This window comes from Pseudophryne corroboree, chromosome 9 (genome assembly GCF_028390025.1).
Source record: "Pseudophryne corroboree isolate aPseCor3 chromosome 9, aPseCor3.hap2, whole genome shotgun sequence".
Classification (NCBI taxonomy): domain Eukaryota; kingdom Metazoa; phylum Chordata; class Amphibia; order Anura; family Myobatrachidae; genus Pseudophryne; species Pseudophryne corroboree.
The window spans coordinates 160,955,628-160,980,003 of NC_086452.1; the positions used below are offsets into that span (position 1 = coordinate 160,955,628).

Genomic DNA, 24,376 nt, shown 5'->3' on the forward strand with positions numbered 1-24,376 from the left:
TCGGCATCCGCTCTGGTAGCTCCCGCACCCGCTCTCTTGCCGGGGCCGGGTAGAGGCCTCAGGCGGGGGGCGGGAACTGGTCGGGAGAACGCTACGATCCGGGCTGGGCCTGTTGCGGTGCCCAGCACGCGATCGACCAGGAGCCTGGGCCTGCCGGCGGGTGCTCTGGGAGAGACCGCAGCTGTGGGCGCTCAGGCAGCAAGTGGTGGGGCGCGCGCACAGCGTGCGCGCGCGCCCACACGAGGCTCTGGCGGCGTCTCTCGCGCACGAGTGCGCGCAGCGGCGCCGCAGCCCTCCGTGTCCCCCCAGCCCTCTTCGTTACGGCCGGAGTCCGGCGCGACGAGGGGGGGGAGGAGGCCTGGCAGGGATCAACCAGGTAGTGGGGTGATCTATAACAGTGGTGCTGGGGACCCAGTACCACGGGCAATTATTTCCTCACGGCGCGGGGCCAACCCTGCTGGCGGTGCTGGCTCCGTCAGGCGGGGGGTGGGCCTCAGTGAGGGGTTAGAGCAGAGGTCAGGCATCACTCCAGGGGGGCGGGGTGGGTCCGGAAGTATACCCATTTTTAGAGACCCTGGCGTTATTTGCCCCCCCCCCCCCGGGGCCGGCCTGGCCGCGGGCCAGATGGGTCTGGGTTGCCTATGCCCAGCGGTGGCTCTAATCGCCGCGTGCCCCCGGCAAGGCAGTCATCAGGTGACGACGCGGCGTTACAAGGTCACGCTGAACCGCCCGGGGCGTTCGCGGCGGCCCTTGCCACGGTGGTGGCGGCATTGGGTCCGCTCGCCGCGGCCCCGGAGCTCGAGGGCGGGTCCAGGGAGGCGGCGGACGGCGCGGGCGCAGGTGCCTTTTCAGCCGCCCAGAGGGTTGCACGCGCGTGCCGGGAGCTGGGGGCGGCCGCAGCGCAGCTGCATTTACAGCCAAGGCGGGACGAGAGTTTGCAGTCACCTCGCACGCCGGCCTTAGGTCGGGCTGGGCGCACGCCATTTTTGTTGTCCGGGTCCCCTCCCCCTTTTCTGCCCACAGATGTTCAAGCGGATGCAAGGGTGTCGGAATCGGAGGACGAGGATGTTACATATGTCGCGACTGAGGAGTCTGGATCTGACCAATCTACGGCTTCAGGTGAGGCGGAGCAATGGGGGTCGGTTTCTAGTACGCCCTCGGGTTCGCGCAGCTCTTCCCCTTCCTCCTCCTCTTCCTCTTCTTCCTCTGCTTCCTCCTCTTCCCTTTCTTCGGCAAAGTCCGACGTCAGTAGTGCGACAAAGGCGAAGAAAAGGGCGATTAAATACGCCAAGAAGGCGGCTGGGCAACAGGAGAGGCGTAAGAGGCGAAGGCGGCTTAGCAAAGAATCTCGCAAGGCCAGGAAGCGACGCGACTTGCCAGGCATGGTCCGCTGCGAATATACCGCTGTCATGCGGGGGCTTAGGGATAGCTGCAGCAAGAGTATTCGCAGGGGGGACTACGTAGATGTCTTCGTCTTGACTAAAGACGCTAAAAAAGAGTTTAAGGCGGCAACCGCTAAGAAGGGCATAGGGGCCGAGGCGTTCCGCACGTTTGATAACTGGCTGGCGGGGTTTTGGGTTTTCGCGGCTTGCTACCTTGAAGACAGGCCAGACGAACATATGAATGTCATTCGGTACCTGCATCTCGTGCACGATATGCAACGCACGTCGGCGGGTGACGAATGGCGTAGGTATGATGAGGAATTCAGAGAGAAGCAGGACGGGTTACACGTTATGGACTTCGGTTTCAAGGACGTGGAGGTATGGCTTAAGGTCACCAGGGCCTCGCAGCAGGCCAAGGAGCCCCGGAGCGCAGGGGCGGACGGACACCGTGCTGGGCCGTCCGCCCATGCGCCCGGCGCGGACGGCGGGTCGGCCAAGCCGGGTAAGTCGGCCGTCCGGGCTGGGAAACAGCCCGCAACGAAAGGATTATGTTTCGCGTTTAACAACGCTGCATGTTCCTACGGCAAGCAGTGTCGGTTCCGTCACGCTTGCCTCCATTGCGGGGGTTCCCACCCTGCCTCCTCCTGCTTCAAGAATACTCGGCAGGGTCCCCGTTCTAAGCAATCCTACTCGAGAGGGGCACCCGGCGGGGGCGCCCCACAGGGCGCCAACGCCAATTAGGTTAAAGGCTATGAGTAAATGGTTGGATTGGTATCCGAATAGGGAGGATGCCAGGTTTTTATACGAAGGTTTTAGTTTTGGTTTCCGCTTGCCTGTTGCGAGCGATGTTACAGTTCGGGCACAGAGGAACCTCCAGTCTGCTCGGGCCTTGCCTTTAGTGTTGCGGGAAAAGGTCGATAAGGAGGTCAGGCTGGGCAGGATGGAGGGGCCGTTTGCAACACCCCCAGTGGCGGGTCTCGTCATCTCCCCGGTGGGGGTGGTCCCCAAGAAAACACCCGGTTCCTTCCGACTGATCCAACACCTTTCCTACCCAGCGGGGTCCTCGGTCAACGACGCTATACCTCCGGGTCATTGCTCGGTAGTGTATCAGTCATTTGACGAGGCGCTTAATTTGGTCCGCAGCTACGGCGCTGGGGCCCTCATAGCAAAGATTGACGTCGAATCCGCTTTTCGGTTGCTACCCCTCCATCCGGACTCATTCCGTTTTATGGGTTTCCGGATTGGATCGGAATATTTCATTGACAAATGTTTGCCGATGGGATGTTCTGTTTCATGCTCGTATTTTGAACGTTTTAGCACCTTCCTGCATTGGTGCGTGGAGTCTTCGTCGGGTGGGCACGGGGTTGCCCACTACCTCGACGATTTCCTTTGTACAGGGCCGGCGGATTCGCCACGGTGCGGCAACTTGCTTTTCAGTATACGAGCTTTGTTTTGTCACTTCGGAGTGCCAGTGGCCGAGGACAAAACGGAGGGACCGGTGTCTTGCCTCTCATTTCTGGGAATCGAGATCGACACGGTGGCAGGCGAATGTCGCCTTCCTTTGGACAAAGTGGCTAAGCTTCGCGAAGCCATTGGCCAATTCATGGGTTCGCGCAAGGTTAAGCTGCGGCAGGCACAATCCTTGCTGGGCATGTTTAACTTTGCTTGTCGGGTCATCCCGATGGGCAGGGTTTTCTGCCGGAAGTTAGAAAGAGCGACCGCGGGGTGTGCTAGGCCGCACCACTTTGTACGCTTGCCCGCTGAGTTAAAAAGGGATCTGGCTGTATGGGCCTCGTTCCTGGAGGATTTCAACGGTGTGCGCATATGGCAGGCACCAACGGTCGACAGCGCCAGATTGCAGCTTTTCACCGACGCGGCAGGAGCCTCCGGTTTTGGTTGCTATCTTGAGGGATCTTGGTGCGCGGCATCATGGCCGGCGGGCTGGCACCAGGCGGGTTTGACTAAGGACCTTCTGCTCCTGGAACTCTTTCCCATCATGGTTGCGCTGGAAATCTGGGGCGAGCGGCTAGCGCATCGCCGCATCCTGTTCAGATGCGACAATCTGGGCGTGGTGCACGCGATTAACAACCAGAGGGCAAAATCGCTGGTAGTGCTTCGGGTGCTAGGGCAGTTGCTGCTTACTTGCCTGCGCAGGAACGTGTGGTTCCGGGCACAACACGTACCGGGTTTAGAGAATGGGGTCGCTGACGCGCTATCACGAGGGCAATGGGAGAGGTTTTACTGGTTGGCTCCTGAAGCCGAGGAACAAGGTTTTCATTGTCCCGGTTATGTCTGGCAGGTCATCGAGCCGGACTGGAAGGTCTAGCACTACGTTCGGTAGCGCCATCCACGCTTAAGGCTTACAAGCAGGCCTGGGGCGAATGGGAAGAATTTGCTAGAGGACGGAAGCAACGAGGTAAGAGCGGGCATCGGATGATGCTTTCTTTTATTTGGCAGCTTTATGTTTCGGGTAGGTCTAGAGCGGTGGTGTCCCGGTACTTGGCTGGCATTGCATTCTTCTGCAGAATTAAGGGTGTTCCCGATTTGACGAAAAGTGGCATTCTGCTTAAGGCTATGAAAGGATAAGCGCGCGTGGCGCCTACGCCGCCTGACAGAAGGCGGCCCATTGATGCGGCGTTGCTGCCAGGCATCATTGGGTCGGTTGGAGCCATCGCATCATCTATGTTTGAATCGCTGCTTTTTAGATTGGCGTTCTCTATGGCTTACCACGGCGCCTTTAGGATATCGGAGTTGGTAGCGCCTTCTAAGCAAACTGATTCGCGCATGCTAGTAGAGGACGTAGTGGTGAGTGGGAGGTCCTTGCTGTGCAGATTGCGACGCTCTAAGACGGACCAGGTGGGGAAGGGCCGATGGGTCACCCTGGTTCCGGCACTTGAGGAGAGCATATGCCCAGTACGGTTGGCAGTACAATATGAGGCAGTGAGGCCCGACTGTCGGGGGTCGTGGTTGCTGCACTATGACGGGCTGCCAGTAACGAAGTTCCAATTTCGGTGGATGATGGGTCGCTGTCTGACGAGCATGGGCCTTTCCCCCTCCCACTTCGGTACACACTCCTTCCGCATTGGGGCTGCTACGGCGGCAGCGGCCGCGGGTTTTTCGGGAGCCCAAATCCAGGCGGTGGGACGATGGAAGTCGTCCTGTTATAAGCGGTACATTCGCCCCGTCGCCTGAGATACTTTGCTTAAGCGTAGCTTGCATCAATAAGTTAGAGTAAGATAATGTTTTGCTTGGTGTTATGCATATGTTATGTTCGCTGTATGTTGGTTCGTTTACCCGTGTGTGATCCTACTCAGGGATTAGCCACTTGCCGCTGCGGGCGTGAGCCGGCAGCGGGGGTCTGGAGTTATTTTGCGATTTTTGCCTGACTTGACGGACTGAATTCTAATCTTTAATTCGGCTAATCTGTTCTAATCAAAGTCCCTCAGCAGGTTTTTATGCTTTCACCTCCAGCTGAGTTATTTCATGTTTTACCCCTTTTTATACCCCCCCCCCCCCCTTGTTAATTTCGTTTTGATTCTTTTGCCTTTCCCTTAATGTCTTAATGCTTTTACTTCAAATTGGCTAGGAGCTCGGGAGATCGGCTAGGCCGTGACTACTGCGACATTAGGAAACAATAAAAAAAAAAAATTTCTTTTGGCAGATCCTTCAGGTTAACATAATACATGCTAGGGCGTAGAATTATAGTAACACATTTTACCCCTTTTTCCTTCCATTCAGGTTGTTTCGCTGATGGCTTGTCCGTTTGGGTGGTCGGCCACTCGTATGTCTTCTGGGCAGCAAGGTTTTTGGCCTCTGATACTTCTCAGAGGTTTCCTAGAGGTCAGGGAATCAGATGGCTTGGTTGGCGAGGTATGATGTGGACAGATCTATTGAGTAGACTAGTCAGTCAGGCCAGGAAGCATGGAGTTCCCAAGGTTTTGGTTGTCCACTTAGGTGGCAACGACCTAGGGAAGAGGACTTCCTTGGAGCTACGGTGGGCCATGATACAAGATCTGGCAAAGGTGGCCGCAGCATGGACCAATTGTATATTGGTATTTTCCCTGATGGTGCCAAGGTTGAGTTGGCGAGGTGTGGAGGACGGACGCGTAATAGATGAGGCCAGGATAAAGGTGAATGGGGCGGTGGCGAAGTGGGTCTTGGCCCACGGAGGTAAAGTCGTTCGCCACCCTAAGATTCGGTTCCGAGACAAACACCTTTTTCGGCCTGATGGTGTGCATCTATCCAATGAGGGGATGATGTTTTTCCTGGAGGATCTGTTCCTAGTGTTGCAGGAGTTAGGGTAGTTTATGGTGGCGGTGCGAGGACTCTGGGATGGAGTCCTTCGCTGTTGGCGGAAAAGAACGGCAGTTTGTAGTTGTATGGTTTTTTATAGGTAGTAAGTTTCAGTGTTATATGGTTTAGGTGCACTCACCTCCATCGACTTAATGGCCGCTCGACCACCCATCCGGGAGGCAGCGGCAGGGCACCCAGGAGCGGTGGGAAGTCACTGTGGGGGTTGTGTTGACACCTATTACCGGTTTGGATAGGGTGCTGGACGGTTCCGGTCAGTTTACCAATTTAAGTTTACCAATAGTTTAATAGAGCCGTTCTTTTTTCTGCCACCATTATGCCGGCTGATTCGGCATCTTAACAAAATTTTCCCAATTACAGGTTTTGCTATGGTTAGGGTCAAATAAATAGCTAGCAATTTTTCTGCCAAAATCATGTCTCCGTGTCTTTATTTACTGGTATAGAAGGTAACTAAGGTTTACTTCAATAAAAGGGGTCCACCAAATATCACTAGGATGTTTAGGAGAGAGAATTGACTAACATAGGAGAGGAATGGGTTAAACATCCTGTGAGGGGTGGACCTAGCTGTGAGGTAGTACAGCCTTAGGAAAGGGGGAGGGTTAAGGTATATATAGGCTGGAGTGGCCATTTTAGGTCTCTTTGCTTGCTGAAATTTCTTCCCGCCCTCCCGCCCTAAGGGTAGAGGTTGTTTTGTTTGACGCGGAGTGCATTGGCGGTTAATTGATTAGCTGTTTTCATTCGTTGGCTATTTATAGGCGGAAAAGAACGGCAGTTTGTAGTTGTATGGTTTTTTATAGGTAGTAAGTTTCAGTGTTATATGGTTTAGGTGCACTCACCTCCATCGACTTAATGGCCGCTCGACCACCCATCCGGGAGGCAGCGGCAGGGCACCCAGGAGCGGTGGGAAGTCACTGTGGGGGTTGTGTTGACACCTATTACCGGTTTGGATAGGGTGCTGGACGGTTCCGGTCAGTTTACCAATTTAAGTTTACCAATAGTTTAATAGAGCCGTTCTTTTTTCTGCCACCATTATGCCGGCTGATTCGGCATCTTAACAAAATTTTCCCAATTACAGGTTTTGCTATGGTTAGGGTCAAATAAATAGCTAGCAATTTTTCTGCCAAAATCATGTCTCCGTGTCTTTATTTACTGGTATAGAAGGTAACTAAGGTTTACTTCAATAAAAGGGGTCCACCAAATATCACTAGGATGTTTAGGGCATTTCCCTTTACACTTTAAGAATGTCTTCCTTACTACTGCTTACTTTTCCAGAAGGCTTTAAGACTCTGAAGTGATATATGGCGATTACATAATATTGTGTGTTACTGAAGCTTTGTTTTTTTAATATAAAAAATCATGAAGCATATGAGAATAAGCTCTCTCCTATATCTGCAGAGGTACCTTGGAAGACAGTAGATAATAAGAGACTGAGGGGGTAATTTTAGACCTGTTCGATAGGATGCATTTTCGTACAGCGGGCGATCAGGTCTAAACTGCGCATGCGTATGCACCGCAATGCGCAGGTGTGTCGCACGGGTACAAAGTGGATCACCGCCCAGCGATAGGTTTGTGCGAAGGATCCATTCACACGGGTGTTCGCAATGAGATTGACAGGAAGATTGTGGGTGTCAACTGACCGTTTTCTGGGAGTGGTTGGAAAAACGCAGGCGTGTTCAACCGTTTGCAGGGAGGGTTCCGGACATCAATTCTGGTCCCGGACAGGCTGAAGTGATCGCTGCGGCTAAGTAAGTCCTGGGCTCCGCAGAGACTGTACAAAATGTAATAGAAAAAGTACAACCTCACTTTCTGCGCTCCAAATGTCCCCTTGATTGAATGGTTCTCACCAAGATAATAAGATTTTACTTACCGATAAATCTATTTCTCGTAGTCCGTAGTGGATGCTGGGGACTCCGTCAGGACCATGGGATTAGCGGCTCCGCAGGAGACAGGGCACAAAAATAAAGCTTTAGGATCAGGTGGTGTGCACTGGCTCCTCCCCCTATGACCCTCCTCCAAGCCTCAGTTAGGATACTGTGCCCGGACGAGCGTACACAATAAGGAAGGATTTTGAATCCCGGGTAAGACTCATACCAGCCACACCAATCACACCGTACAACTTGTGATCTGAACCCAGTTAACAGTATGACAAACGTAGGAGCCTCTGAACAGACGGCTCACAACAATAACAACCCGATTTTTTTGTAACAATAACTATGTACAAGTATTGCAGACAATCCGCACTTGGGATGGGCGCCCAGCATCCACTACGGACTACGAGAAATAGATTTATCGGTAAGTAAAATCTTATTTTCTCTAACGTCCTAGTGGATGCTGGGGACTCCGTCAGGACCATGGGGATTATACCAAAGCTCCCAAACGGGCGGGAGAGTGCGGATGACTCTGCAGCACCGAATGAGAGAACTCCAGGGCCTCTTTAGCCAGGGTATCAAATTTGTAGAATTTTACAAACGTGTTCTCCCCCGACCACGTAGCTGCTCGGCAGAGTTGTAATGCCGAGACCCCTCGGGCAGCCGCCCAGGATGAGCCCACCTTCCTTGTGGAATGGGCCTTGACAGATTTAGGCTGTGGCAGGCCTGCCACAGAATGTGCAAGTTGAATTGTGCTACAAATCCAACGAGCAATCGTCTGCTTAGAAGCAGGAGCACCCAGCTTGTTGGGTGCATACAGTATAAACAGCGAGTCAGATTTTCTGACTCCAGCCGTCCTTGAAATATATATTTTCAATGCCCTGACAACGTCCAGCAACTTGGAATCCTCCAATTCGCTAGTAGCCGCAGGCACCACAATAGGCTGGTTCAGGTGAAACGCTGACACCACCTTAGGCAGAAAATGAGGACGCGTCCGCAGTTCTGCCCTGTCCGAATGGAAAATCAGATATGGGCTTTTATAGGATAAAGCCGCCAATTCTGACACTCTCCTGGCTGAAGCCAGGGCCAGTAACATGGTTACTTTCCATGTAAGATATTTCAAATCCGCCGATTTGAGTGGCTCAAACCAATGGGATTTGAGAAAATCCAAAACTACATTAAGGTCCCACGGAGCCACTGGGGGCACAACCGGGGGCTGTATATGTAGTACTCCTTTTACAAAAGTCTGGACTTCAGGAACTGAAGCCAATTCTTTCTGGAAGAAAATCGACAGGGCCGAAATTTGAACCTTAATGGACCCCAATTTGAGGCCCATAGACAATCCTGTTTGCAGGAAATGTAGGAATCGACCCAATTGAAATTCCTCCGTGGGGCCCTTCCTGGCCTCACACCACGCAACATATTTTCTCCAAATGCGGTGATAATGTTGTGCAGTCACCTCCTTCCTGGCTTTTACCAGTGTAGGAATGACCTCTTCCGGAATGCCTTTTTCCCTTAGAATTCGGCGTTCAACCGCCATGCCGTCAAACGCAGCCGCGGTAAGTCTTGGAATAGACACGGTCCCTGCTGAATCAGGTCCCGTCTTAGAGGTAGAGGCCACGGATTTTCCGTGAGCATCTCCTGAAGTTCCGGGTACCAAGTTCTTCTTGGCCAATCCGGAGCCACGAGTATCGTTCTTATTCCCCTTTGCCGTATAATTCTCAGTACTTTGGGTATGAGAGGCAGAGGAGGAAACACATACACTGACTGGAACACCCACGGTGTTACCAGAGCGTCCACAGCTATTGCCTGAGGGTCTCTTGACCTGGCGCAATACCTGTCCAGTTTTTTGTTGAGGCGAGACGCCATCATATCCACCTTTGGTTTTTCCCAACGGTTCACAATCATGTGGAAGACTTCTGGATGAAGTCCCCACTCTCCCGGGTGTAGATCGTGTCTGCTGAGGAAGTCTGCTTCCCAGTTGTCCACTCCCGGAATGAACACTGCTGACAGTGCTATCACATGATCTTCCGCCCAGCGAAGAATCCTTGCAGCTTCTGCCATTGCTCTCCTGCTTCTTGTGCCGCCCTGTCTGTTTACGTGGGCGACTGCCGTGATGTTGTCCGACTGGATCAACACCGGCTGACCCTGAAGCAGGGGTTTTGCCAGGCTTAGAGCATTGTAAATCGCTCTTAGCTCCAGTATATTTATGTGAAGAGACATCTCCAGGCTTGACCATACTCCCTGGAAGTTTCTTCCCTGTGTGACCGCTCCCCAGCCTCTCAGACTGGCATCCGTGGTCACCAGGACCCAGTCCTGTATGCCGAATCTGCGGCCTTCTAACAGATGAGCACTCTGCAACCACCACAGAAGAGACACCCTTGTCCGTGGCGATAAGGTTATCCGCTGATGCATCTGCAGATGCGATCCGGACCATTTGTCCAGCAGATCCCACTGAAAAGTTCGTGCGTGGAATCTGCCGAATGGGATTGCTTCGTAAGAAGCCACCATCTTTCCCAGGACTCTTGTGCATTGATGCACAGACACTTTTCCTGGTTTTAGGAGGTTCCTGACAAGTTCGGATAACTCCTTGGCTTTCTCCTCCGGAAGAAACACCTTTTTCTGAACCGTGTCCAGAATCATTCCCAGGAACAGCAGACGTGTTGTCGGGGTCAACTGAGATTTTGGAAAATTCAGAATCCACCCGTGTTGTTGCAGCACTACTTGGGTTAGTGCTACTCCGTCCTCCCGCTGTTCTCTGGACCTTGCCCTTATCAGGAGATCGTCCAAGTAAGGGATAATTAATACGCCTCTTCTTCGCAGAAGAATCATCATTTCGGCCATTACCTTGGTAAAGACCCGAGGTGCCGTGGACAATCCAAACGGCAGCGTCTGAAACTGATAATGACAGTTTTGTACCACGAACCTGAGGTACCCTTGATGTGAAGGGCAAATTGGGACATGCAGGTAAGCATCTTTTATGTCCAGGGACACCATAAAGTCCCCTTCTTCCAGATTCGCTATCACTGCTCTGAGTGATTCCATCTTGAACTTGAATTTTTGTATGTACAGGTTCAAAGATTTCAGATTTAGAATAGGTCTTACCGAGCCGTCCGGCTTTGGTACCACAAATAGCGTGGAGTAATACCCCTTTCCCTGTTGTAGGAGGGGTACCTTGACTATCACCTGCTGAGAAAACAGCTTGTGAATGGCTTCCAATACCGCCGCCCTGTCTGAGGGAGACGTTGGCAAAGCAGACTTTAGGAACCGGCGAGGGGGAGACTTCTCGAATTCCAACCTGTAACCCTGAGATACTACCTGCAGGATCCAGGGGTCCACCTGTGAGCAAGCCCACTGCGCGCTGAAATTCTTGAGTCGACCCCCCACCGTTCCTGAGTCCGCTTGTAAAGCCCCAGCGTCATGCTGAGGGCTTTGCAGAACCCGCGGAGGGCTTCTGTTCCTGGGAAGGAGCTGCTTGCTGCCCTCTCTTACCCTTTCCTCTGCCTCGGGGCAGATATGACTGTCCTTTTGCCCGCTTGTTCTTATAGGACCGAAAGGACTGCGGCTGAAAAGACGGTGTCTTTTTCTGTTGGGAGGGGGTCTGAGGTAAAAAGGTGGATTTCCCGGCAGTTGCCGTGGCCACCAGATCCGATAGACCGACGCCAAATAATTCCTCCCCTTTATACGGCAATACTTCCATATGCCGTTTGGAATCCGCATCACCTGACCACTGTCGTGTCCATAAACTTCTTCTGGCAGATATGGACATCGCACTTACTCTCGATGCCAGAGTGCAAATATCCCTCTGAGCATCTCGCATATAAAGAAAAGCATCCTTTAATTGCTCTAGAGTCTGTAAAATACTGTCCCTATCCAGGGTATCAATATTTTCAGTCAGGGAATCCGACCAGACCACCCCAGCACTGCACATCCAGGCTGAGGCGATGGCTGGTCGCAGTATAACACCAGTATGTGTGTATATACTTTTTAGGGTAGTTTCCAGCCTCCTATCAGCTGGATCCTTGAGGGCGGCCGTATCAGGAGACGGTAACGCCACTTGTTTTGATAAGCGTGTGAGCGCCTTATCCACCTTAGGGGGTGTTTCCCAGCGCGCCCTAACCTCTGGCGGGAAAGGGTATAATGCCAATAACTTTTTTGAAATTAGCACTTTTCTATCTGGGTTAACCCACGCTTCATCACATACATCATTCAATTCCTCTGATTCAGGAAAAACTACAGGTAGTTTTTTCACCCCCCACATAATACCCCTTTTTGTGGTACTTGTAGTATCAGAGATATGCAAAGCCTCCTTCATTGCCGTGATCATATAACGTGTGGCCCTACTGGAAAATACGTTTGTTTCTTCACCGTCGACACTAGATTCAGTGTCCGTGTCTGGATCTGTGTCGACCGACTGAGGTAAAGGGCGTTTTACAGCCCCTGACGGTGTCTGAGACGCCTGGGCAGGTACTAACTGGTTTGCCGGCCGTCTCATGTCGTCAACTGATTTTTGTAATGTGCTGACATTATCACGTAATTCCATAAACAAAGCCATCCATTCCGGTGTCGACTCCCTGGGGGGTGACATCACCATTACCGGCAATTGCTCTGCCTCCACACCAACATCGTCCTCATACATGTCGACACACACGTACCGACACACAGCAGACACACAGGGAATGCTCTATTGAAGACAGGACCCCACTAGCCCTTTGGGGAGACAGAGGGAGAGTTTGCCAGCACACACCCAAGCGCTATAATATATATGGGAACAACCCTATATAAGTGTTGTATCCTTATAGCAGCTTAAATATAGTAATATCGCCAAAAAAAGTGCCCCCCCTCTCTGTTTTACCCTGTTTCTGTAGTGCAGTGCAGGGGAGAGTCCTGGGAGCCTTCCTCACAGCGGAGCTGAGCAGGAAAATGGCGCTGTGTGCTGAGGAAAATAAGCCCCGCCCCCTATTTCGGCGGGCTCTTCTCCGGAGTTTGTGAGATCTGGCAGGGGTTAAATACATCCATATAGCCTCAAGGGCTATATGTGATGTATTTTTAGCCATAAAAAGGTATTATACATTGCTGCCCAGGGCGCCCCCCCAGCGCCCTGCACCCTCCGTGACCGCTGTGTGAAGTGTGCTGACAACAATGGCGCACAGCTGCAGTGCTGTGCGCTACCTCAGGAAGACTGAAAAGTCTTCTGCCGCCTGCTTCTGGAACTCTTCCATCTTCGGCATCTGCAAGGGGGGTCGGCGGCGCGGCTCCGGGACCGGACTCCATGGCTGGGCCTGTGTTCGATCCCTCTGGAGCTAATGGTGTCCAGTAGCCTAAGAAGCCAATCCATCCTGCACGCAGGTGAGTTGACTTCTCTCCCCTAAGTCCCTCGATGCAGTGAGCCTGTTGCCAGCAGGACTCACTGAAAATAAAAAACCTAAAAACTTTTTCTAAGCAGCTCTTTAGGAGAGCCACCTAGATTGCACCCTGCTCGGACGGGCACAAAAACCTAACTGAGGCTTGGAGGAGGGTCATAGGGGGAGGAGCCAGTGCACACCACCTGATCCTAAAGCTTTATTTTTGTGCCCTGTCTCCTGCGGAGCCGCTAATCCCATGGTCCTGACGGAGTCCCCAGCATCCACTAGGACGTTAGAGAAAATGGTATTACATGAAACAGAAAAACATAGAACACAACATAGTGTAATACTGTCTATGCAAAATAGTTCTTTCCACTGTGTAGGGGGGAGGAATAGGTGATATGCAGCCTCTCCTGTATAGTCAGCTGAATACAGGAGAGGCTGCATATCAGTTTCACAAACACTGTTAAATCTTGATAAAGACGCCGTTGAGCGTCGAAATGCATTGATACAGTGCCATATTGATGTCTAAACCTGTCATATCCATAGAGGGGAACATATGACATATTGATACCCGGGTCATATTGTGTCAGCTGATTTCCATCTCAGTTTCCTTTTATGGTATGGCTGGTCGTCTATTTGTATTTTATTCCAAATAAAGGGGTTTGCTTTGCCCTAATTGGCTCCCTTTTTAAATTTTTCTCATTCATTATACGAGTGATATCCATCCTCACCATATTGGTTGAAGAAAAAGACAGCACTTCTAATAAAGAAACCTTTGTGTGTTTTCTACTTCGCTTATACAAGTAAGCATACATGTACGGATTCCCTGTTCCGTTGGCATGACATTACTTTGGGTGATCCTATAAGAAGGTGGACGTTTGAATTCTCTTGGGACAATTCTCCATCACCTATTCTTCCCCCCTACACAGTGGAAAGAACTATTTTGCATAGACAGTATTACACTATGTTGTGTTCTATGTTTTTCTGTTTCATGTAATACCATTATCTTGGTGAGAACCATTCAATCAAGGGGACATTTGGAGAGCAGAAAGTGAGGTTGTCTATTGCATATTGTTGTATAGGTTGGTGACCTATTTTTGTACCACCCATTGCTGCTCCATTTTGCAGCGCCATAAGAGGAATTTCTTTTCTATTTACTACTGTACAAAATGTGTTTGTACAGCTCTGCTGCACATGTGTTCGTACACTTGCACAGCTAAAATACACTCCCCCTGTAGGCGGCGACTATCTGATTGCAGCAGTGCAAAAATTGCTTGCTATCGATCAAGTCTGAATTACCCCCTGAGGGCTAGATGAATCATTGCTTGGAAAGTGATAAAATGGAAAGTGAAAAAGTACCAGCCAATCAGCTCCTAACTGCCATTTTTCAACTCACAGCCTCTGACATGGCAGTTAGGAGCTGATTGACTGGCACTTTTTCTTTCTCCATTTTATCACTTTCCAAGCAATGATGCATCTAGCCCTGAAGCTGAGTTGGACTTCCTGTATGCTAATCTGCATAGCACAAAAGTCCGCAGATTGCTTCTGTGCAAATCCTCAAACTGATCACATGAAAATGTGCGTAGGCAGACTTCCATCAGGCTGACACAGGGCGCCTTCTTGCGCCTGGAGAGAACGGTACAGGGGAGGGAAGAGGCTTTCTACATACAGTAGGCTGAGAACAGAAAGGGCAAATACTGCATTCTCTTTGGCTGAACACATAGGCATACCTCCCGTTCCTTGGGTGTGTCCCGCTGTCCCTCCGCGGGCCGTAGTGTCCCGCGGTGTGTGTGGGGGGAGGGAAGGTGGGAGGCTCCCTATCACTCGCTGCTCTGCTTAGTTCCGAAGGACTGGTGGTATGGCCGTGCCCCCACTGTGTCGAAAATGGGAGGCGTGGCTCGCGAAGGGGTCCCTACTGCAAACCTCCGGAGGTTGAGAGGTATGCATAGGGCTCCATTTAACAATGAGTCATAACCCCTTTAGCATTAGTTTCAAACACATTACGCGGGATACAGCTAGCATCGCATTTTGCTTACGATGCATCCCGCCACTCTCCGCATGCATATTGGTGTTTACTAACGCTGTATGCATGAAGAAAATCACAAAGGATAGCTCTTGCGGTAAGAGCTGTCCTTTGCGATGATAGGACCTCTGGGGTTCTTTAGGGCTCGGAGTCTTATCTGCGCATGCGTCAAGTGACGCAAGGTGTGCTGGAAGGGATCCGGTTGGATCCTTCTCAGCAAAGAGGTGCGATAGAAGCCCATAGGCTTCAATATTGCAACACCATCTGAAGATGGCATTGCCCACCGCATCCAAGCACCAGAACCTATCGCATTCCAGCAGTCCAGGGCTTGGTGCATATGCAGTACGCTGCCAACCTCTGGAAACGCCATTTTCTGATATTAGACGGATGAGGAGTTATGAACGCTAGCCTATATTTAGCAAACGACAGTAATCTTAATTTATCGCTGCCTGTAAAGATATCAGTGTTAAATGCATTGTTGCCAGCAATGAGGATTCAGCTAATCCTTTCTAGCTTTAGCGAAGCCTTCCAAGCTTTGCTGAGCCCCCATTGGGGTGAAGCGGTATATACATGCGTAGACGGCTGTCATGCATGTACAATTGTCAGTAACCCGTTGCCGGCAGCTGCAGAGGAGTAAGATTTCAATTTGGATTATTGTTATTCCTGCCGCTTCCCACATCCAAGGCCAGAATGAAGCAGACAGTGCTCCTTTCTCAAGCTAGCTGGGGCTGGTTTGGTTGCCATTATGGCAGGGGATCCCCTCACTGTGTGTCCCCCTGCTATAATGTCAGCCTCCTGGCTAATTCACCCTAGTTCTGGTTATTTGAAAATAGAGGGCTTCTATTATCCACTAAAAACCCCCTATTTTCAAATAACCAGTACTAGGGTGAATAAGCCAGTACTGGTTATTTGAAAATAGGGGGCTTTTAGTGGATAATAGAAGCCCATATTTTCAAATAACCAGTACTAGGGGGTGGCGGGGGGATGGCGGGGCACTGGTGACACGGCAAATATTGACTATGATTGTGATTATCCTGATTTTTGTTCAAATATAGTATGTGCATATGTATACACATATATAATACCCCATTATTGGGACATGATATCATTTAACAGTATGAAGAGGTTTCATATTTCATGTTGATGCATATTGATTTCCTGTAGTCCCGAAAAATTACGATTTGTCACAATGATTTGAAAGTGGATTATTGATGCTTCAATCCAAAATTAAAAAAGAAAAGAAAAAGAAAATAAGGGGGATGGGGGGGGGGGGGGGGGCACATCATTTCTTTCCTCTGCTTTCCAATACCAGCATAGGTTCAGAAGCCTAAGGCTGGTTATGGATTTTGCGGTGTTCTATTTAGTGTCGGTTTTGAGCAAAAAGCAGCAAATACAGATCAACATCGATATTTGCTTTCAAATGAAACTGATACCTGACGGTTAGTTAATACACATTTTTTAGACACAGACATGCCATCTATACATGTCAATTTTGTACATTTCCCCCCACTATCAGCTAATTCAACAGATGCAGATAGCTACATAGAAAGTTAAGGCCCATATAGCATACTTGCCTACTTTTGAAAACTTGTTTCAGGGAGATTTCAGGTGGTACCAGAATGCTTTGCGCGGTGCGCTGTTGAGGGTGTGCCACGCTCCGCCCAAAGAGCGTGTCTAGCGCCACCTTTGGGCGTATTTATTGCCACTCAGGCAGTGGTGCAAGCAGAAAACAACTCTTGGTGGTATAGTGTGCGCGCAAGGGGCGTGACTACGGAAAACTGGAGTGTGTGAACATGAGGGGGGAGAGTGAGGCCACAGTGGGGAGAGTAGAGTCACAGGGGGTAGAGTAGGGGACACAGGGGGAAGAGTAGTGAACACAGGGAGCAGAGTGGGGCCACAGACGGTAGAGTAAGGGACATAGTAGGGAGAGTGGGGCCACAGGGGGAAGAGTAGGGGACACAGTAGGGAGTGTGGGGTCACGGGGGAGTGGAGGACACAGGGAGCAGAGTGGGGGACACAAGGGGGAAGAGTGAGGCCACAAGGGGGAGTGTGGGGGAACAGCGAGAAGAGTAGGGGACACAGTAGGGAAAGTGAAGCCACAGGGGGGAGAGTAGGGGACACAGTGGGGAGGAAGGCCACAGGGGGAAGAGTGGGGGACACAGTGGGGAGAGTGAGTCCACAAGGGGAGAGTGGGGCCACAGAGGGGAGTGTGGGACCAGGTGCAGGCACTCACCTTCAACACTAGGCGTGCACCGTGGGAAGCAGCAGCAGCACCATCCCCGCAGACAAATCCCCAGAGCTTCGGAGCCAGAAGGATCACACCAGGGGAGCTAGTAGACCGAGCCGTGCCATCACCACGGAGAGCCGGGAACCATAGCACATGCAGCAGGGGAAGGAGAGAGCACGCCGAGCGTGTAGGACAGACAAAGCTAGGAACAGCGCTGCTTCCTCGCCTCGTTAGCGGCCGTTACCATGGTAACAGGCCGCTGGTTGGCTGAGAGACAGACATTCTCAGCCAACCAGCGTCCTGTTATGACATGGGTACTTTAATACAAAAGCTTTCACAGCAGCTGCGGGACGGGCGGTACGGAGTACCAGCTGCCAATCTCTTAACGGCCCGTACCGCCATACTTTCACCTCTGCTCAGGTGTGTGTCCTGCAATGGCAGGTGAAAACTATAGTACTACAAGTGGAAGAAAAAAACATTTGTGAGAAGAGACGGACACTGTACTGTACACTAGTGCAGGACTCTGTAAATTTATATTATATATATATATTTCTAAAAACAAGGATGAAGAGAAATTGCGCTCATAGTGCAGATCAATTTTTATTAAGTAAAACAATATCACAGGACAGGTCAGACAATGATGGTAAGACTCGTACCTTGATCATCCACACTGTGGGCTGGTTACTACATGGTAGAATGTACTCCACAAGGCTAATGCTGCATACCGCCGTCCGCTACCCGGGACCATACACCGCGCCGCCGGCTGTGGATAACAGCCGTGACCCGTCAGGACACCGCGCTACGGGACCTTTTGGAATGAACAATTCAAATGGAGAATAGAGCGTCTAGCAGTCCACGCCCCAACGCGTTATCCACAGCTGGCGGCACGGTGTATGGTCCCGGGTAGCGGACGGCAGTATGCAGCATTAGCCTTGTGGAGTACATTCTACCCAGTGCACACTACCACATACAGCCCCCCTCCCCCATAACAGACACAGTACACATAGCACCATATATATTGTATTATACACAACCCCCTCTTATATTATACCCAGTGCACCCAGCACCATATTACATAACACATGCCCCCCCTCCCCCATAATATATCCAGTACACACAATATATATTGTATTATACACTACCATTCTTCCCCTCATATTATACCTAGTACACAGTGCACCATATTACACACACACATATTGATTATAACCCCCCCGCCCCCTGCCATTTGACACACATCACCACATTAAAGTACTTAATACAAAGCCCCCCTCCCCTGTTTTAACCCCAGTACACACACACCCCCACTTACTGTAGCTTTGTTGCCCAGGGACAGTGTGGGAAGGCAGGTCAGGGCAGCCACATCCATCTAGGATCAGGAAGAGGGAGGCTGGGGCTGGGCCGTTACATGCTGTGCACTCAGAGTGTGGTGGGCGGGGCCAGCCACAGTGAATCAGAGCCCTGCCTGTAGGCTCATTGTGCTTCACTGTACGAGCTGCACCGCTGGGTATTCCCCCGGCACTACCTCCGCTCAGACTACACGGCTCTACCGCACAGCAGAACGGCTACCACGTCTCCTGTGCAGACCCCGCCCCCAGCATTTTCATGGAGGTAATGCTAGAATCCAGGAGGGCTGGCAAGGTTTGCGGGGCAGCGGGCGGCTCCTTTAAAAATCGGGAGCCTCCCGCTGAATGCGGGAGGGTAGGCAAGCCTGCCATATAGACGGGCCAATGCGGGAGAGATGTGTGCTGAGTTCAAAACTTTGAAGATTTTACCAGAGGTGTCACTTGCCTAAATTGCACCTGGTGTGCAGCGGACGCAAAAGGGGCATGGCTTTGTGGGTGAGGGCGGGACTAAGCATCCTGACTCATGCTTTCATCACTCTGGGGTCCGTTAGATACGGCCTGCCCCCGGAGACTGGCGGCATGCTGTGCTGGCTTCCACAGGGTGACAGTAGCCGGGTTGCAGCATATAATGTTACAGTGCAGCACCCAGCTCCTGTCACTGAGCAGGAGCCGGCACTTTGGTGTCACCCCGCAAGGGCGGCACCCCCCTTTGCGATGCCACTGGATTTCACACACATCATACTTCCCAACATCGAGGAAGGCGAAGTCGGGACTCTTGCATGGTGAGGGGCAAGGCCTCTGGGAAAGAGGGCGTGGCTTAGTGAGGATGTTGCGTCCGCAAGCCAAGCCTCCCAAATTCGTCACTTAGGGGGCATGGCCAGCACTCTGTGAGCTGCTGGCCATGCCCCCAGCACCTCTGTCTTCTGTGAATAGCCATTGTGCGCATGCGCACAGCGTATTCACCACTGCAATACTTCTCTGCTAGGCAGAGCAGAGTGCCAGGAGCCTCCCAACTGCCCCCCCCCCCCACCACCACCACCACCACCCACTGTGGGTCACTGCGGCCCGCAGGTGGGACAGCAGGAAAGTCCCCCAAAAACTGAACTGTCCCGCGAAAATCTGGATAGTTGGGAGGTATGCAAACATGAGAGCTCACACAGGTGGCTATTCAGCAGCTTGTAACACAGATTGCAGCTAAGCAAACCTCTCAGACAACAAACACAGCCAAACAGGATTTATTAGAACTGGTAAGCTGGGTTATATCCAGTATGCACTATGCAGGAACACTGGACTGCAGACTGTTGGCAGAGGTAAGTCATGATAAGCTCATAACTCCCAACTGTCCCGATTTTCGCGGGACAGTCAAATTTTTAGGGACTGTCCCGCTATCCCACCTGCGGTGGGTGGGGTGGGGGGTGGGGGTTTAGGCAGTTGGGAGGCTCCTGCACTCGATAGACACTGTGCACTTGCGCACAGCGGGCCAGATGCACCATCGCTTGGAAGGTGATAAAATGGAGAGTGAAAAAGTACCAGCCAATCAGCTCCTAACTGTCATTTTTCAAACACAGACTGTGACATGAAAGTTAGGAGGTGATTGGCTGGTGCTTTTTCACTCTCCGTTTTATCACTTTCTAAGCGATGATGCATCTAGCCCTGTGTCTATTCAGTTGAGACAGTGGGAGAGGGGGCATGCCAGCAGCTCACAGAGCACTGGGCATGCCCCCTTAGTGACAAAAACAGGGGCGTGGCTCGCGATTGTTGTACTACTGAAAAGCCATGCCCCCTTTCACACAGGCCACACCCATTTTCAAAATCAGTCGTGGCTTCACCGTGCAAGTGTCCCTCCTCCACTCTACAAAATGTTGGGAGGTATGATAAGCTACTAAGACAAGAGGAAGAAAGTCAGGATCATGACATACTGTATGCTGGTGTTTGCTGATTGGCCTGCTTGTAAAGTGGATGTATTTAGCAAAGTTTTGGTGATAACCAATTCATTCACTGGTTGCACATGTTTGACATTCAGACACATTTTCAAATCAGATGAATAGATGGACAGACCTCTAACCTTTCCTACTGAATTGGGTTTTTAGTGCTGCTATATATTTTAGAGACGTAAACAAAGGGGGTAATTCAGACCTGATAGTAGATGTGCTAAATTTAGCACATCTACGATCAGCTTTCCTGACATGAGAGGGGATATCCAGCACAGGGCTAGTCTGCCCCGCACGTCAGGCCCGACCCAGCGCACAAGTACAAAAGCATCTCGTCGCTGTGAGGGTCGCACTGGCTGCGTGTGATGTCACGCAACCGCCGCCTCTCCCCCCAATGGTTCGGGCACGCCTGCGTTGGCCGGACCGTATCCCCTAAACGGCGGTGTCCGCCCAGCGACCGCCTCTGCCTGTCAATCAGGCATAGGAGATCTCTGCGCTGAAACAGCCGTCGGCAGTCTGGCATGCGCCGGCACACTGCGGCGCCGGCGCATGCGCAGTTCAGACCTAAGTGCTGCTGTCCGAAAACGCACAGCAGCGATCAGGTCTGAATTAGCCCCAAAATTATTACACAATTCTATCAGTTTAACACATAAATGATAAAGGTGTTGTATTAAAGGAACATAGGGGGTCATTCCGAGTTGATCGCTAGCTGCTTTCGTTCGCTGCGCAGCGATCAGGCAAAAAAAGGCACTTCTACGCATGCGTATGCGGCGCAATGCACACGAGCGTCGTACTATTACAAAGAACGATGTAGTTTTACACAAGGTCTAATGAAGCTTTTCAGTCGCACTGCTGGCCGCAGAGTGATTGACAGGAAGAGGGCGTTTCTGGGGGTCAACTGACCGTTTTCAGGGAGTGTTCGAAAAAACGCAGGCGTGGCTGGGCGAACGCAGGGCGTGTTCGTGACGTCAAAACAGGAACTGAATAGTCTGAAGTGATCGCAAGCGCTGAGTAGGTCTGAAGCTACTCTGAAACCGCACAAAATTATTTTGTAGCCGCTCTGCGAATCTTTCGTTCGCACTTCTGCTAAGCGAAAATACACTCCCAGTGGGAGGCGGCATAGCGTGTGCACGGCTGCTAATGACCACCATAGCCTTTGTCTAGCTATGGAGTATAATCATCTTCTTGTGTAATGACTAATATTACTGTGTAACCTTACCAGTGGCTACTGCTATCCCCACACCAAGAATTTGCTTGATCATGGTCTCTGGTATTTAGTGTTGTGAAATTGTCACAACAGGAATGAGGCACCATGTATGCTTGGGGTCTGTGTCCTCATACAAACTCTTAGTTTTGTGTCTGGCATTGAAATAAAGAAAATAAACTCTATTGAAGTTTTATAGTGTAAATATGTTGTTAAAAGATTATTTAATTTTTCCTACATTCAGTCAGCTGTTCCGCTTTTTGATGGGAGCAGTCTGGTGAGGAAAGCAGATTTTGCAGGAAGCAGTCCGTTATATGTAGAGATGTGCGGCGGGCACTTTTCGTGTTTTTTGTTTTGGCTTTGGTTCTGGTTCCTTCCTCGTGTTTTGGATCTGGATTGTTTTTGCCAAAACCACCCTTTCATGTTTTGGTTTTGGTTTTGGATCTGGATGATTTTTTGGGGGGGAAATAAAAACAGCTAAAATCACAGAATTTGGGGGTAATTTTGATCCTACGGTATTATTAACCTCAATAACATTCATTTCCACTCATTTCCAGTCTATTCTGAATACCTCACACATCACAATATTGTTTTTAGGCCTAAAAGTTGCACCGAGGTAGCTGTATGACTAAGGTAAGTAACACGAGTGTGCGGCACAAACACCTGGCCCATCTAGAAGTGGCACTGCAGTGGCAGACAGGATGGCAGATTTAAAAAATAGGCCCCAAACAGCACATGATGCAAAGAAGAAAAAGAGGTGCAATGAGGTAGCTGTATGACTAAGCTAAGCAACACAAGTGTGCGGCACAAACACTTGGCCCATCTAGGAGTGGCACTGCAGTGGCAGACAGGATGACAGATTTAAAAACTAGACCCCAAACAGCACAACATGCAAAGAAGAAAAAGAGGTGCAATGAGGTAGCTGTATGACTAAGCTAAGCGACACAAGTGTGCAACACAAACAACATGGAACGTGCTTGAATTTGCCCAGATGTGCCACCAATATACAATATTGGTGGCACAGGAGAGCACACCCCTAAGCCCCACACACACACTGCAAAGCCTATAAAATTAATTTGGATAATAATAACCTTTTTATTTGGAGCTATTATAATAATATGCAGCACAGGCGAGTGTACCCCTACACCACACAGGGCAAACCCTGTAAAAATGATTTGGATAATAATATAAGTAATGTATATAAGTCTTTTATTTGGAGTAAATAATATACAGCACAGGACACCACCACTGGACTTATGGCAGCACAAGACACCACCACTGGACTGATGCAGCACAAGACAGCACCATTGGACTGGACTTATACGGCAGTACCCCTGGAGTTGTACGGCAGTACCCCTGGAGTTGTACAGCAGTGTCAGACAGGATGGCACTTTAAAAAACTAGTCCCCAAACAGCACATGATGCAAAGAAGAAAAGAGGTGCAAGATGGAATTGTCCTTGGGCCCTCCAAACCACCCTTATGTTGTATAAACAAGACATGCACACTTTAACAAACCAATCATTTCAATGACAGGGTCTGCCTTACGACTTTGGCTGAAATGACTGGTTTGTTTGGGCCCGCACCAAAAAAGAAGCAATCAATTTCTCCTTGCACAAACTGGCTCTACAGAGGCAAGATGTTGACCTCATCCTCATCCTCTGATTCCTCTCCCCTTTCAGTGTGTACATCCTCCTCCTTACAGAGTATTAATTCGTCCCCACTGGAATCCACCATCATAGGTCCCTGTGTACTTTCTGTAGGCAATTGCTGGTAAAGGTCTTCCCGTAGGAATTTCTAATTCATTTTGATGAACATCATCTTCTCCACATTTTGTGGAAGTAACCTTCTACGCCGATCGCTGACAAGGTTACCGGCTGCACTAAACACTCTTTCAAAGTACACACTAGAGGGTGGGCAACTTAGGTAAAATAAAGCCAGTTTGTGCAAGGGCATCCAAATTGCCTCTTTTTCCTACCAGTATACTTACGGACTGTCTGACATGCCTACTTGGATGCTGTCACTCATATAATCCTCCACCATTCTTTCAATGGTGACAGAATCATATGCAGTGACAGTAGACATGTCAGTAATCATTGGCAGGTCCTTCAGTCCAGACCAGATGTCAGCACTCGCTCCTGACTGCCCTGTATCACCGCCAGTGGGTGGGCTAGGAAAGCTTATCCTTTTCCTCGCAGCCCCAGTTGTGCGAGAAAGTGAAGGAGGAGCTGTTGACTCTTGAGCTGACAATTTTCTCACCAGCAGGTCTTTGAACCTCTGCACACTTGTGTCTGCTGGAAAGAGAGATACAATATAGGCTTTAAACCTAGGATCGAGCACGGTGGCCAAAATGTAGTGCTCTGATTTCAACAGATTGACCACCCTTGAATTCTGGCAAAGCGAATGAAGGGCTACATTCACAAGTCCCACATACTTTGCGGAATCGCTCTGTCTTAGCTCCTCCTCCAATTTATCCAGCTTCTTCTGCAAAAGCCTGATGAGGGGAATGACCTGACTCAAGCTGGCAGTGTCTGAACTGACTTCACGTGTGGCAAGTTCAAAGGCTTGGAGAACCTTGCACAAGATGGAAATCATTCTCCACTGCGCTTGAGTCAGGTGCATTCCCCCTCCTTTGCCTATATCGTAGGTGGATGTATTGGCTTGAATGGCCTTTTGCTGCTCCTCCATCCTCTGAAGAATACAGAGTGTTGAATTCCACCTCGTTACCACCTCTTTGT

General features: G+C 50.5%; 2 long non-coding RNA genes across 3 annotated transcripts in view; one reads left to right on the plus strand and one right to left on the minus strand.

Annotated features, from left to right (window-relative positions):
• LOC134957768 (uncharacterized) overlaps positions 1–18,690 on the minus strand; it is a 155,940-nt gene extending 137,250 nt beyond the window's left edge. For both annotated transcript variants that reach the window (XR_010186739.1, XR_010186740.1), the window contains exon 1: positions 18,472–18,690. This is a non-coding gene — a long non-coding RNA (uncharacterized LOC134957768). The remainder of the gene's footprint in view (positions 1–18,471) is intronic.
• Positions 18,596–24,376, plus strand: part of LOC134957769 (uncharacterized) — a 49,298-nt gene continuing 43,517 nt past the window's right edge. The window contains exon 1 of the long non-coding RNA XR_010186742.1: positions 18,596–18,770. This is a non-coding gene — a long non-coding RNA (uncharacterized LOC134957769). The remainder of the gene's footprint in view (positions 18,771–24,376) is intronic.